Source organism: Fringilla coelebs (assembly GCF_963513975.1).
Source record: "Fringilla coelebs genome assembly, chromosome: 3".
NCBI lineage: Eukaryota > Metazoa > Chordata > Aves > Passeriformes > Fringillidae > Fringilla > Fringilla coelebs.
Window position 1 is genome coordinate 100,543,191 of NC_140030.1, and position 14,049 is coordinate 100,557,239.

General features: G+C 44.9%; 1 protein-coding gene across 3 annotated transcripts in view; it reads left to right on the forward strand.

The window, feature by feature from the left end:
- The first annotated feature begins 274 nt into the window (after positions 1-274).
- The window catches only part of SLC8A1 (solute carrier family 8 member A1), a 123,325-nt gene continuing 109,550 nt past the window's right edge, over positions 275-14,049 (forward strand). For all 3 annotated transcript variants that reach the window (XM_084203238.1, XM_084203239.1, XM_084203237.1), the window contains exon 1: positions 275-373. The gene's annotated coding sequence lies outside the window, so the exon portion shown is untranslated. The remainder of the gene's footprint in view (positions 374-14,049) is intronic.

Genomic DNA, 14,049 nt, shown 5'->3' on the forward strand with positions numbered 1-14,049 from the left:
AAAACAGCAAAATATTAATTTGGGGAGAAGGAAAAAAAGAAAAGGTGTCCTGAGGTGCAAATTTAAAAAAAAAAAAAGGAGAAACGGCAGCAAATGTAATTATTTATTCGCGCTCATTTACGTGTCAGATGAAGCTGAAAGCTGCCAGATAGCTTCTTTTCGACAGCTTGGAGTTACTGTTGGGAACAGATCCATGTATGGAAGCGAAAGCAGAAAAGCATAGATAAGCTGAGATCCAGCTATGCAAACCATCTTTAGAGACACTTAAAGGACAAGCACCCCAGCTCCTTTCTTTCTGGTAAATATAGAGACACTATCATATGAGGGCTTTTTTCCATTCTGCATGACCCACAACTGCTGAGCCTCGGCTGGGGTAAGTGAAGAGCGACTCAGGCATTTCTTGGGAACACCTGGGGATTCGGTTGGACTGACATCCTGGGAAAAGCCGTAAATCTGGGGCAATGGGATGGCTCCAAGAGCTGGATAATGGTTAAGCTCTCTGAGTAGGAAACATGACATATAACAGCTCTGCCGCTGGAGGGACAGGAACTTTCCAACTGTCTGAAGGAGGCAAGAGAAAAATGTTGGAAAACAAGAGTTTTATCACTCAAGAAGTAGATTCACAGACTGGGTGATGATTGAGCTTCAGTGGGCAGGAAGGATCAGTGGTGGTTGCCAGTGTCAGAGTCTCTCTGTGTTTCTATTTTAAAAATTTCATTTCAAAAGTCAAGGGCTTTTTCTTCCCTGCTCTGCGCTACTTTCGTTTTGAGAAATGTGTTTCACTTGGGTTGAGCTGACTGGACATAAGGAAGAGCTCGTTGTAAACGACTGTTGTTTTTCTTGGCACTTCGAGGCAGTTTCCCAATGTTTCTCTGTAGATTTGAGGTTGATTACATCCTGTGCAAGGATTTTTGGTTCAGTTTTAACTGCCATTACAGTGTTGTGAAAGTCAGCTCCAGTGAAAACAGCTGTGTGCTGTTGTGAATATTTCCAAAGTACTGAAGTAATAGGTCTCCTTCAAACTAGCATAGAAATGTGTCAGCTCTGGGAATTGGGCACTGTCACAAAAGCAGAGTATAGCCTTGGCAGAGAGGCTTTCTTCACCAAGTGTTTTGTTAAAAAGAACACAAAAAAGCTTTTTATAGCCTTGGCTTAAAATCTGGTTGGTATACGGTGGTACAGTTAAACATGAGGTTTTTCTATAAATGCTAGTGAATGGCTTTGGGTTAACATTTCATGTGTTTTCAGGTGTTATAATATTGTATTCATAGTCCCACTGCAAAGTTTTAGGCACAGCGTTGTCATTTTTCAGGTGGTTAATAGACTGGAAAAAAACCATCAGAGCAGGTGAACTGCAATTATACAGAAAGAACTGAAAATAATATCAGGAGTATGATTGAAATTGTAGGAGATTTCAGAGATATGAAGGATGATCGTAAAGGGAAATCACTCGACCACAAATGTCATAAACATTTCCATTCATGAATGAAAATGCCTTCCCTTGTCCTTACATAAGAAGAACATAATGGAAGTGTTTGCTTGTAACCCCATAGTAGAGCCTGCAGTTGAAAGGGCCAATGCCCTCATCTTCCCTTATTTGGCCAGCATCTCCACAGATATTCCCACTTTCCTCAGCTTTCACCCTCACCGAAATACACATCTTGTCTTTGTCTGGTTTCCTTTGTCTGTGCTAGGCAAACTTTGATTCTTTTGAGAGGTATCTTTTAAACACATGCCACCTGCCCACAGGAATGCTAACACAGAAATCAATCTTTAAATAATTGGGGTCAATAAATAGCTTTTAAATTGCTAGTGAGTCACTAACCAATAAACCTTTCAGCTGCTAATGCTTTGAAGTAACATTTCTGCATTTCGTTCTTACTCACATTGCTTCCATTTCCTATTGGATATGGTTGCTGTGAACCTGGTTCACAGGTTGCTGTGAACCTGCTGATATAAAAAATTTCTTACTCAATTTTTCCTTTTCCTCCTCACCCCCCTTCCCCAGATTGTGAGCTTTCCCTTCCCCAAGAGACACAAAGACCAGCTGATACGTGTGTGGTCCCCTGAGCAGGGCGTTACCTGACAGCTGTGCTGGGCAGGCCAGGAAGAGGATGGCAGGCTGGAGCTGGAAAAGCTGGGACTTATTTAATTTGCTGTTTCCATTTGGTGCAGGGCCTGGGGCAGTGAGACCTGGTAGACAAAGCCCTGGTGACATGAATCATCTCTTGGTTGCCAGCCCCAAGGCAGGCTTGCCCTCTGTGCCCCCCTCCCTCTATCAGGAGCATTTTCAGGCATTAGTGTTATCACTAATATTTACTGCTATGACCAGCGTGCTGGCTGTTGTTCATATTCCCTATTGATCAGCCACGGGCACCACTGGGGTGTGTCCAGCCCCTGTGTGCAGCGGTGGGATGTCACTGAGAGAGCCCAGCCGTGAGCACCAGGAGCCCCACGGAGCAGGGGTGATAGTATCACTAACATCTTTACAAGTGACTAGTCATTAGGAGCGCTGCAGCCTCCCAGCATCCGCCCCAGGTCCTCCCACACTCCGTTCTCTGCCAGAGTGCGAGCAGGAGAGGGGGAAGGGGGAGCTCTGCTCTCTCTCACCGTCAGCCTCAGCAAGGCTGCGAGCTCACTGGGGGCAGCACACGCACCAGGGGTGAAGGATCAAGGGCAAAGCTGAGCTCTGGGCTATTCCTGCTGGCCTCTGGCAAGGGTAAAGCTGTCCTCGCCACGGTGGCACCTGGAGGGAGCAGGAATACGTTCTGTGTCTCATCAAAGGAGCCAAGGCACACAGGGCTTCCAGATGCACTGGTGGCTTCTGCTCCCAAACCTTAGTGGCTTTAAAGAAACAAAGCCAAACACACCTGGGTTTCAGAGAACACATCTGAAGAAAGTCTCTGCACCAGGCATCCACAGTTAGTCCCTGAATTCAGACTTTGGTGTGAGAAGGCAAAACCACCTTTGTGGTTTACAGTGTGCCCAGGAAGAGAGCATCTCCAAAATGAAATCAGCAAGGAGAGCTACGCCCTGAATTCACTTAGTAAGGATTTTGCAAACTGGCTCTGACTTGAAGTAAGCCCACTGCATATTCTCCTCCTCCAGACACCTCGGTGTTTTTGTGGAAGGATGGTGTCTGGACACCATCTCTGTCTTTTCTCCAGGAAGTCAGAAGATTGGAGCACATTCTGAGGACACACTGACAGACTGACCCACTTCTCTGGCCAGATGCACATTACTGCCTATGTCCTAGCAAAATGGGCTTTGTGCAATGGCTCTGCCTGCTCCCAGCCTAGAATCCTGCAGACCCATTTGCCAATTGAAATCTGATTTGGACCAGGAATTGAGGACTCTTAAAAAAAAAAAATCTGAACATGTCCAGCTCTCTTCTTTGGTTTTCTTGCAAAAACATAATCTTCCTATTCTTACAGGAACAGGAAACAACATGACAGCTTTTAGTAGTGGTGGTGTTTTCTGACAATTTGTAAGTAAAGCAGGGAATTTATGAGCAGACATTCATTCTGGAGCTGATCCTCTGGGGAGCTCACTATTATTCTGGCAGCATATAGGGGAAAAACAGCAACAATGCAGTAAACCTGGAGGTCTTCAAAACTCAGTTTATTCCTATTTAGGGCTCCAGCCATCACTGTTATCTAATCATAAATGTATTCTTATTGCATGGGGTCACTGCAGGGCAAAGTTTAAGTTATTTTGATTTCCATTCTTCAATATATTTGGATTTCTCTTATATTTAATGCTCAACTTCCTCCTAAGTTTGTTTGTTTTTAGGATCTTTCCCAAATCCTTGGAATGCTGAACTCTGACGTTGCTATCATAAAATGCAGGTTTCCATTTGTGATCTCTCTAGCTGTGTCTTTTCCAGAGACATGAGGGAGAGGGAGAGGGAGAGGGAGAGGGAGAGGGAGAGGGAGAGGGAGAGGGAGAGGGAGAGGGAGAGGGAGAGGGAAGAGGAGGAAAAAAAAAAGAGAAGAGAAGAGAAGAGAAGAGAAGAGAAGAGAAGAGAAGAGAAGAGAAGAGAAGAGAAGAGAAGAGAAGAGAAGAGAAGAGAAGAGAAGAGAAGAGAAGAGAAGAGAAGAGAAGAGAAGAGAAGAGAAGAGAAGAGAAGAGAAGAGAAGAGAAGAGAAGAGGAAGAGAAGAACATTTCACTCTGGAGGATTCCACATCAATTTATTTATGGAGAAAGGTGGGCACAGAAGAAGGAAAATGCTAACAGAATTGGTATTCTACAAAATGTGAGTATTGGGTACAGGTACAGTGGGAAGACCAGTTTGGATTCCACTCAGCTTAACAATGATTAATGACTTTTCTCTAAATAACCAAAAAGGACGAATGCTCAGGAACTTCTTCTGCCACAGAAAGCTGTTTAGGTATAGATTTTCCCTGCCAGGCAGGAAGGAGATTCAGCACTTGGGTTGCTTTACTCCCCATGGGAATAAAGTGCACTGAATAGTATATAAAATCCTTTTCTTGCCATCAGTCCCCCAGGGCTCTCAAGGTCTGCTCAGGATGAGTTTCACCAGAAGTTTTGTCCCTGTGGTATTTCCCAGGTTATCCCACAGACCACAGTGTGCCCCGGAGGCTGCAGACTAATCCTGCATGACACCACCACACATCATTTCCTCCTCTTCCAGAGAAATGTTCCTTCTTTCACTGGAACATCAATTCGGAGTTTTTTACCCTCTTATATAAGCAGGCAAATAGAGGAAAATGTAAAAATAACAAAACATGGAAAGTGCAGGAATGGGGCCTGCAAAACTATTGCTGCCTTTCTATGTCCCCCTAGGCAAAGGTTTCCTTGAGTCCCTCTTGGAAACGGCACAGGAGATGCTCCCTTGCTGTGGTTTAGGAATGGTATTCCCCAGTTTAATACAGCCACCAAAATCACTCTGTGCTGCTCCCTCTCCCCTCCAACTGGAGGCACAAAGATCACAGGCCAAGATAAGAACAATTTACTGGAAACAGCAATGGGATAAGAAAATGAACAGTAACATTAATAATACGGAATGTCAGAGGAGATAAAGAAAAGAAACAATTCGCACAGAACCACCCCCCAGTAACAGTGGTATCTGATGGCTCCCCCAGCCACATTTTCTCCATCAGGAGGAACCCCTTGTGCCCAGGACAGTTTCCCTTCCCCTGCTCCTGGCAATGACGTGAGGGGGTATGGAATAACCTTCCAGTCCCAACCATGTCCCCTTCTGGCTACTGCACCCCTGCAGATACCGAGGTCTCCCAGGCTACAGGGAGATCTCCCAATCAACAATCCTTAGGAAGCGAGGGACAGCACCTGAGCTCAGTGGAGGTGATGAAGGGGCCTGGCCCACAGTGACCTGGGCATGGTCTCAGCCTCAGGCAGAGAAGCCTGAGGAGTCATGAAGCAGCTGATGGCATCCCTCACCACCCTCAGGATTTCTGCAGGGGCCCAGGGTTTTGTGGAACGTACCTCTTGCCCTACAACCCCTTCACCCTTCCAAACCCGCTTGGTTTGGCACCTGTTTCTAAAAGAGGCAACCACACATCCAGGCTTTAGTGTGGGAACGGGGATCCCATCCCCTTGAAGGAGCCTCCTCCCAGCATCAGCGTTTGCCACATCCACACGCTGCAGCAAGGAAGCAAATCCAAGGTGACAGCTCCTTTCCCAGCCTCTGATTCCCAGCTTGCTGCTTTTGCTGCAGCCTGGCAAGCAGGACAGGAGAATTATCCCGTGTTATTTTTTTGGCTTACGGGAAGGCTCCAAGCGGAGATCTTATGCTTCTGCCCTAGACACAGCAATAAACTTCTGGATTTGCTGCTGCTGTGCTGAGACTGCCAACATGTACACAATAAAAGTAAAGCCTTCCTGTGGCCACAGACCACAACATGCTAGTGATCCATGGTATTATCCTGTTATTTAGTGAGTCATCCTTGCTGCTGAAAAATACACACAGCCCAGTAAGTTGTTAACAATAACACTGGATGTGAGAGACTGGTGTTTGTTTTACTCCAGTGTAACTTATTCCATATGGTCCTTTAAAGCATGCTAAACGTTACATGGCTCTGGGCTGCCAACTATTATTTCAAGATGAACTCACAGATCTAGAACATAGCTACTTGAAGCCAGGCTCTGAAAGCATTCTCTGTACAGGAAAAACGCCCGGACAGATGTTGGGGATTGCCCTATCTTTATCTGGATAAGCAGGTCCCCACTTTTATTGAGTGGCCACAATAGTGATGTTTGCTGCTGCTCTGCTGCCTGCTGTGGCATCTTTCAGATGTAAGCCACGTGCACAGGGCAGAAGCTCTATCCTGACCAAGGAGATAAGTTTAATTTCTAGCATTTACCTCTTATGCATGTTTTTCCAAGTCGCTGATGAACAAATAATTTGTGGAATCCTAGTATGTTTTCCAAATCTCCTTGGTAGCCTTAATTCATGAGAAAAATACTGCAAAAAGAGAGACATGCAGCTGTAAGAGGTGTCCTCACTTCACTCTCTGACTACATTACTCAAAGGTTTAAAACAACAAGGTCCAGCACCACAGTATCCTTGTGTTCCTGTCATGTTGTATCCTGACTTAGCCCACAGCACTGCTTGGAAAACAAATGCATTGAAAAGTTTCTCTTGTCACTAGGGGTGTTCCCCAGGCCTCAGTATCAGGATGAGTCCTGTTTATTTATTTAGGAAATGGTGGAATCACCATTCCTGAAGGTATTGAAAAGATGTGTAGATGTGGCAGCTGGGGGACATGGTGTAGTGGTGGACTTTGGTGTGTTAAGTTAACAACTGGACTCATGATCCTAGATGCCTTTTCAACCTAAAACATTCTGTGATCCTACTTTTTTAGCCACTGGTTGAAGAAAAGAGATGCTCCACAAAGCATCTTTCTTGATAACTGAGAGATTTGCCTTTTGGCTTGAGTTGATGCGATCCAAAGTGAAGTTTTGAGAGCAAGAGTAACCGACACTTAAGAGTTTTTTAGAGCCTTACTGATAACCTCACCCTTCCCCTGAAGTGTGACATGTGTCCAAATTAATCTTGACAAAAGAGTTAATCTTGAAGGTTGTCTGCTGAGAGTGTGTACAAGGACCACGGAGATGTGTATGGGGATCATGTGAAGGAGAATGGTGTGTGTGGGACGTGACCCTTTCATTGTCAGAGAAGAGAAATCTTTGTACTGCTTGCCACTGAAAATCTGCTCAGTGTGCAATGATTTGTCTGTGAAGTTGTCAATCATCAGTTAGGATTCAGGACAAATAATGACTATTTTAGAATAATTACTCAGACCCTTTCTAGATGCTTAAAACCTCCAAAATAAATCACCAAAGACCCACCTGAGGATCCATAATTTGGTGAGAGTCATTGCATTTTCAGAGGCCAGGACAAGTCTGTCTATACATGCACCATCTTCATGTGTACCTGGAAAGGGCCTTAAAAGGTGTTAAAATGCCTTAAGGTGTTAAAAAGCCTGAAGATGTACTTCCACAACACTGAACTAAAAAAGTATTCAGCCTTTTACCTTTAATCTCAATGTTCTTACCTTAAAACTAACCAGGCAGACTATTTTGAGCATGCCTTGAGGCACAGACCTAGAAGATTGCTACAAAACAAGACAAGTTTGTAGGCATTACAAGCTGTGCCTCTACTGATGTTTTCTAGACATGTTCTGTCCCTGTTGATGAGAACATGCCAGATTTTAACATCCTTCTCTTTGAAACGCATTCTGGTTATCTTGAAACGTGCCTTGATGTACGCAGCTTACAGAAAATCATACAGCCAGACAAGTTTGAAGGCTCTAACCTTAATAAAGTTGATGTCTTGCCAGCACAGATGCCCTGCCTTCATCCTGAGCTGTAATTTCATTTTTTGCCTTTGGCGTGGATGTCACTTGACCCGTGTCCCTTCTTTTGTGCCAGTGTCTTATGCAGACACTTCAGCAGGGTCTTGGCCACACAAAGCCGTCTGCAGGAAAGCCCTGTGCTGAGTCAGGCTCTCTGAGGAGCTGGGTGTGTGCTGGATGTGGCAGATGTTCGTGACCTGGCTGACTTCAGGTACAGCCTCACACCTGCCTTGCCGCGGTGGTTTTGTACAGGAGGTATTCATGGCAGTGATGTCAAGCTTTTGTGCACCTGACAATCTGTTTGAACTACTAAGAAGTTGTATATGCTTTTGTGAAAAATACATGTTAAAGATGGAAGAAACCTGTGAATTTTTTCTTTTTTTTTTCTGGTTGGTTAAGAAGTTACATGTCCTGCCCAGCCCTTGTTTTGGTTAGGTTAGGCTGGGCAGCCCCTGCTGTGGGCACTTCCTGGGTTTTTCTTATTACTTGCTGAGTAAAGGGAGAGGGGAAGTTATTAGCTTCTTTCTTAGTGTGTTACTGCTGAGTTTTAGTTTAGTTACTGAGATCTTTGTTACTTTTCTTTAGTTGTAACTTTGATCTGTAAGGTACTGAGCCCAGCTAGGGTTAAGTGACTATTTGTAAGTCCTGGGTAAGACATTAACTTTTTTTAGTGCTTCAATCTTCTTTTGAGAGAGGCAAAATAGTAAAATCTAGGCATGCAGAAGAACAATATAAAAACACTGAAGTCAGTAAAGAAGAAGTCAAGTCCCAGATAAGAAGGATGAAGAAATGCCTTTAGTTTTAAGGTAAATCCTCTTGTGAAAACAGGAAGAAAGACTCTTTTTCCCTACAACGCATGAAGGTATAAGGAAATAAAAGTGTTCAAATTATAGGTACCAAACAAAGGTCTCCATGCTAAAGTCAGCAAATATTAAACTAAGTGTAATCCTATGAAAAGTTTGAACAAAGAAAGAGAGAAGAGTAATAAAGGTCCTGTAACCCCAAGAAAGAGAAGAAGACCTCTGTTCCTAAAGATGAAGACGATTTCAGAGATAGATAATGAGAACTTTTACCTTTAAACAGCTCATCTTTAAAACAACACCCCATAAGCTGACATGGCCCCTAAACACAGGGGCCATAAGAAAAGCTTATAGAAAATGGGAGGGATTTCACAATTACGAATCTCCCCAGGCAGCTGCTATTCATGAAAATTGAGAGCCACAAAAGAACTGTTTTCTTGTGGAGAAGCCTCCATAATATTAACAAAAAAGACTTCTCTCCCTAAGCAAACTGAAGAAAGACTATTCTAAAAGCAGTAAACTAACTGAAATTTTAGGCATCCTTTCTTTACATTGTCATTAGGAAAGAAAAAGTTGCAAGGAGAAGAAAAGTGTCCTAAAATTTTTGTTCTAATCCTTATTACTCTTTCTCTTAGTTACTATTAATAAATTTTTCTTTATACCCTTTCAAATTTTTAAACCTACCTTCCCTTTCTCCCAGGTCCATCCCACAATAAGAAATGAGTGAGTACATTCTAGTAAGCACAAGAGCAATTGGCCAACACTAAACCCACCACAGTTGCTCATTTGTCACATTGCCACAATTAAGCACACAGCTGACCAAAGGCCCCAGATCAGTCCTGGCTGTGTCACTTCCTTTACCTCATATTTTGGTTTTGCCTCTTTTTTTCTTCCTGGGTTCTGCTTCTTTATCCAGTCCCTCTGCCCCAGACAAGCCAGTGATTAAGCTGGTGCCCTGCCTTTGTTATCAGCAATGTTTCTCTTTCCTGCCATTTTTCCTGCTGCTGTCTAGTCAGTGCAGCTACTGATCAGACAGTCAGCTGCAGGTGCATCACCCCTCTTCTTACAATCTGCAGGTTCTGGTGGCTTCTCGTGCCTTTATTTCACATTGTTAGACAGCCAGGGTTAACCAAGGACATTATTTTCATAGAATCATGGAATCACAGCATGGTTTGGGTTAAAAGGGAGTTTAAAATCAGCCAGTTCCAACCCCCTGCTATGTGTAGGGACACCTTCCACAACACCAGTTGGCTCCAAGCCCCATCCAGCCTGGCCAGGAACACTTCCAAGGATGGGGCATTCACAGCTTCTCTGGGCAATCTGTACCAGCGCCTCACCACCCTCACAGTAAAGAATTTCTTACTAATATCTAATCTAAATCTCTTCTGTTTTAGTTTAAAACAACTAGCATTGTTCTGTCACTATCTGCCTGTGCAAAAAATGGCTCTCTCAGGAGCATATTGGCATGTGAATCACTCTGTCTCTTTTGTACACTTTTAAAATTAATAGTGTTGCTGTTACTGTTCATTTTCTTATCTCTCTGCTGTTTCCAGTAAATTGTTCTCATCTCAGCCCGTGATCTTTGCCATTTGTGTTGGAAGGGGGAGTGGGAGCAGCACGTGGCCTTAGTGGAGCATTAACCTGGGGAATACCATTCCTCAACCACCATAGCCTGGAACAAACCTTGACAGGAGGAAACATAAGTGGGACATACCATGGGCTTCAGAGCAGCAGTCAGCTCTCTTCCCTGGCGTCCCATGAGCTAAGTGGCTCATCCACCCAGGAAATTGGCTGCCAGCCTGGAATGAAGGTCGGTCTGCTCCCAGGTTGTGTGAAATTGGATAGTATTGCCACCTAGACTTTGCTGTGCTCTCCCAGCATGTCCTAATTTCCAAAGTTCTGACTCTTCAACAACACCAAATTTTGGTCCAAAGCCTAAAGGCACATCTTCTTTCCTTTCAGCCTAATCACAGCCTCAGTTTTCTCTTTGTGATGTGCTCACTGTCCTCTGATCGCTCATCTCTCAAATTTTTCTGGTGAAATGATGTTGAGAACTAAGTCACCTACACCTGATCTGAGGTTTGCTCATCCTGATCTTAAAATCTTTCAGTGATAAAAGACACACTTCTCCCTCTTTACAGGCAACCCAGCTGCCTACACCATTCCTCTCATGGCTACAGAAAGTTTTTCCTTGTGCCAAACTTCAGTGTCCCTGCCATATAGTTTAACCCCCTGACTTCTTATCATGTCAACAGAAGGAATGGAAAGCATCCACTCTTTCAGATGGGCAAGGATATATGTCTCCTCTTGACTTGTCAGTTTGCATTCCTGCAATGTTTCCTCTTGAATCACGTCTTTGAGACCTCTCACCCCTCTTATTTCTTATGCAGCTGTTGCCTGCTTCCCTGATGCCATAACTCCAGAATCCACTGATGGCAAGTAAAATCCAGGTACTGGATGAGCAGCCCTGGCACAATGACCAAAACACCACACTGGTATCTTGAGGTGCAGGGGGCAGAAAGTGCACTGAGGTTCACGTGGAAGGGAGCGGAATGGAAAGGGAAAGCCTGTATTCCCATCAGGCCTGTAGGACACTGCCCTACCAAACACACAGCTGCCTGCACACCAGCAAGCTGCTTCTACAGCCTCAGAACCAAAACACACTTCAGAGAAGCTGGGAACAGCTTCCCAAAAGAGCAGAAGATTTCCTTAAGGGACTTGGGGATTTCTAACCATGAGGCAGGTGGCAAAGAAGCATCTTCAATCATTTTAAAGCATCATCACAATCCAGAAAGACATGATAAAAACATTCAGCCCAGGGCAGCTTTTAGACAGGCCATGTCTGAAATTTCAAGGGGGAAACAGATTAGCAAGTGAGAGCATGGAAATTTGAAAGGAAAATCCAGTCTTACAAATGGTGCAGTTTCATATCTCCAAAGTGTCCAGCAAAACCCCCAAACCCATAACCACTAAGCAGTCAGGAAGTTACATCTCGTTTTTGTGTTTCTTGTTTCTTTTTTCTTCTTTTTTTTTTTTTTTTTTTTGTAAATTCTCTTTACATGCAGGGCTTCAATTCCTACACTTAGGGCATGCAGCAGTGGTTTCTGAGTTTCTGCCTCAGTACTGCTCAAGCAGGCAGCACAGAGAGGATGAGCATTTTGGGTTCAGACATCTTCAGACAAAACCAGAAGAGCTGGAGCAGACTGTGCCCAAGGAGCAAGGTCTGTGTGTGCACCAGTGTGAGTCCCTGGCCAGCAGACTAAACTGTGGGCAAGGAAACTGGGAAAAGAACCCTGCAGCTGTCTCAGCTGTCCCAGCGGGAAAGTAACCAGGAGCAAGGACACAGGATTCCTGCAAGGTGCCTTGGGAAGGTCAAGGAGCACAGAAATTCCAACCACATGGGTCCTTGTGGCCTAAAACTGACTGATAACAGCAGACAACATGTTCCTCTGTCCCCAGGACTCCAGGACTCATCTCTGGCGGCTCTTGTGTGCTGGAGGGACACCTCGCCAGGCAAGGCCACTTGGAGGGGAAACAAAGCAGAGCTTGGGAAAGTCAAAGCAGCAAGGAGGCAGGGAACATTTCTGCCCAACCACCCTCAGGGAGAGCAGATCAGAGCCCACTACAGAGAAGAAAATTTCCCTTTAGGGGAAATCATTGCACAACCTCTCACCTAATGGGCCTGGCTTTTGCAAGGTGTTCCACTGGCCTTCTTGATCTGGAAGGCAAAAATAAAACATCAATATGGTGCTTTGTGCAGCTGAGGCCAGTCACATCTCACTCTCAGTAAAAAAGGCCATTTTCCCTGGAATACCCAGCCTTGCTGAAGGCTGGCAAACAGATGATACAGAGGAGGCCAAATTACTTTCACAACCAGGGGCCACAGCCAGAACCATGCACTACATCTGATTTGCCTTGTGCTCCCACTGGTAACTATGGGAACCTTGCTCATGGATCAAAGGAGGAATAGGGCCAGAGCTGCTGGGGAAGCCTCACAATCCCCAGTTTGCAGGACACAGCTCCCAGACAGTGCCACATGGTACTTGCACTTCTGTTTTTCTGCAAGTCCCAGCTCCTGGAGTCATGTGATTACTATTTCACCACTCTTAGGGTATTTTTTAACTTGCTTCTGGTTGCCAAGTAAATTGGAAAGCACCAAACTCTAGGGCTCAAGAGCAGAAGACAAATCCAGAGAACATGTTATTTGTTACTTTATAATTCTGCACTTAAGGGGGATAACTTTTTTTCAAGCAAAATTTTTCCAGGTCTTGGAATGGTGGTGAAGGGGGCTGGAGTGTCAGCTGGAGAGTGCTAATGCCTCTCTGATGGCAGTGCTACCCCAGGGCTGGCACACTGCACTTCCATGGCCCTTGGCAGGGAAGCAGCAGAGTCACTGGGCTATGGCTTTCGCAGGGACACTAATTTCAGTCAACCTTGCCTCTGCATTTGGAGTCCCTGCGTTCTGAAGTCTTGTGAGAGCAAAACAAAGGTGTCATGGTTTTGCTAGGGAAAGATGCTAAGGGACAGCCAGTTCAGCAGGGGACATCTGGTCCTTCATTTTCCAGTGATTCAGTGACTCCAGCTAGGAGCTGCTTTTTGCCTGAGAAGTGGGAGTGGGATGCTGGTGTTAGCATGCACTGCTGGTGAGACAACTGACAGCTGCCAGAAGGCTTTTTTGTTTCCACCCCTTTGAGAAGAGTGAGGAGACAGTTTGCACCTTGTACATCTCTCACAATCAGCCCAGCTGCTGAAGTCATTCTGTGCACATATTGAAGTCTTCCTGTACGTTCCTGGTGACCAGAAAACGAGTGGTTTCCACAAAGAAAAGTATGACTATGAAGCAGAATTTGAAGAGAAGAACACGCATCTTGTTTTTCAGCCTAGATGTTTGCAAAATGTGGGCAAACTCTCCCCATTTCCAAGCTTCCTAAATTCAAGTCCAGCCCCTCTAACTACTCCTTTCAGTCCCCATGCAGCAGGTGATTTCCAGGGCAAATATACTTTTGTGCCTGCTCTGCACATAAGCAGTGCTCTGCAAAATTTGGCCAGTCAATGTTTCTTCCAGGAAAGCTCTCTCCCAAGCTGTTAAATGCTATGCTCATGAATTTGTGTTCTGGATTTATTGTTTAAACATGCATAAAACACAGCACAGAGCAAATATCCGGGGGGAAGCTCTAAAGTGGCACAAGTTTGGTTTCTCCATTTACCTCTGCAGGCTCTCGAAGCAGGGGAGGGACAGCAAATCACACACTACCCATTTTTCACAGGTGTGCCCAAACATCCCATCAAACACTGCCTCCTCCCCGGGGTGCAGTCTGTACTCTCAGCTTTCCAGGGAAGATCCTTTCACCTTTCACATCCAAGCCCCCTGGCTGGCTGATGGACAACTGTGATGCAATCAGACCTCCAC